The 2,046-nt window shown below is 37.4% G+C and overlaps 1 protein-coding gene across 1 annotated transcript in view; it reads left to right on the top strand.

Annotated features, from left to right (window-relative positions):
* The window catches only part of LOC138025545 (uncharacterized), a 36,780-nt gene extending 35,167 nt beyond the window's left edge, over positions 1-1,613 (top strand). The window contains exon 13 of the mRNA XM_068872742.1: positions 1-1,613. This exon is cut by the window's left edge and continues 479 nt beyond it. The gene's annotated coding sequence lies outside the window, so the exon portion shown is untranslated.
* The last annotated feature ends 433 nt before the right edge of the window (positions 1,614-2,046 follow it).

Here is a 2,046-nt window from a genome sequence, read left to right on the forward strand (position 1 = left end):
ACCGTTAATTTTAACTGGAATTTTCCTGTTTAATGGTCAGCCATTACTAACTTGAAAATCCTGAGAGAGCTAGATCGAGGAGAAAATGACGTCAAACCCTCAACACTTTAAGAATGCAATGCGCGTGTACGTGGCTGAATTAATATGCAGCACGGGAGTTTTTGGCTTTCAGACATTTAAACTCGTGTTTCGCATACATAAAACACTGCTTTTACACGCTGAAATTTTAAGCTAGTGAGTAAATGTGTCACTTTTCCCAAGATCCAACCCTCTGAGGTCCAATCGGTCAGTTTGGAACGTGAGTCATGGCGGACAGTGAAATCCAAAACTTAAACCCAAAGTAAACAGCCTTTGGATAAAAATCAAAGATAAAAATTTTGCCAGTCCAGTGTTAAGCAATCACACTTTCAAAATATGAAGGAAAAAAGAAAGTGATTTTTTTTTATCATAGTAGCACTTTAATTTTGATTTCCATAACGTTTAGACTGCTTTGAGCATTCTTAACTAACCTGACCCTAATTTTTCTCTAGACTTAATTGAGGCTCCGAAAAAGTTTCTTCAATTCATCCGAGTGTGTATTCAACAAATACACTCTTAAACTATCCTAATCGAAGAGAGTACCATGTGTGTGAGATTATTAATAGTGCGTCGATTCCTACTAAAGACCGATATATGTATTTCATTGGAAATCAACTCCGCGGGTATGCACTTAAACCTCAGAATTACAGGCTGATCTTTTCCTGCCCAGATCACTTCGATGTTTTTGTAGAGAAAACTTTGTGTTAAACGATAATACGAAATCTGATCCGAAGATAAGGCTTACGGTCCGCACATCGACACCAACGTTCGCTCGTTTAAGGGCACATAAATACTTTTTTCGTTTAGCGATATTGGACGTGACGCAAACAGCGTTCTATGAAAGTGAACAGTATTTTATCTTAAATTCATGTTGGCTTAAGCTGTGCGTATTAACTCACATTTTGTAAAATATATATATGTATATTTGTAAGACGCTACGTAACCAATGCTTGTGTCTGCTTAGTTAAAGATATTAGCTGGGCTTTCATGAATGCAACATTACCTGATCAAAACAGCAAGTGCAGTCATACCTACAGTTGCAAAGGTCCAAGTTCTTTAATTGCAATATACGTAGACCTCAGTAATACAACCACGCTGTATCTATTGTAGTTATGATTATTTTACCAACGACATAATGTAAATCCAAGACCGGAATACACTCCAAACGATTTCACGTACAGATACGTTGTTTTTTGACAAGTGTTCACCTAGGACATTATTAAATTGTTCCCTTTTTAAAAGTTGCCGGCCACTTTTAGGACAATGGTACCCGCGTAGTTTGAGGCGTGTCCGCGAACGAACGTACCGTCATTTGCACCCTTAGATACTTCAATACCTTCGTCAATGATCACATGAGGTCGTAGTGACATTTCCATTGGCTGATGCCACAAACTGTTGCGACGCAAGTTGCAGGATAGATGTTGCACTTTGTAATGTTTGAAAATTTGTCGTAACGTACGTACCGTATTAACTTTTGTTTTAAAGTTCATGATAACCGTGCTTAATGAAATAAAGATGATGATTATTACAAGTAACATGTCTTTGTATTTCTTCCAAGCAGAACCATACAAAAAGATGCCTTGTCGAGTTTTGAAAAACGAGAAGCGAAGCAAGTTCAACGGTGCTAAACCTGGGTTAATGCCGATTCAAATCAATAGTTTGTAATATTTCTGTTTGGCTCTGAACTCGGAAATGGCATCGGAGTAACACAAGAGCAAAAGATTTTTTTAAGCAGGAGGTTTACGTACGCGTTAACTTAAAGAAACTATTTTCTTAAATTATACAACGATGAAAAGCTAAAATACACTGGAGTCAGGTAATCCAAGCCATAACCTGCATTTATAAGACTATTACAGGAAAAATGATGGAATTTCATATCAGGAGTGGTTTGTTATCGAAGTATTACTTATATCAACAGATCTATCAACTGTTGCCAGGGTGAGTATGCGGCGGCCATGATACCTTTCA

The sequence above is a fragment of the Montipora capricornis genome, chromosome 12 (assembly GCF_036669925.1).
Source record: "Montipora capricornis isolate CH-2021 chromosome 12, ASM3666992v2, whole genome shotgun sequence".
Classification (NCBI taxonomy): Eukaryota; Metazoa; Cnidaria; class Anthozoa; order Scleractinia; family Acroporidae; genus Montipora; species Montipora capricornis.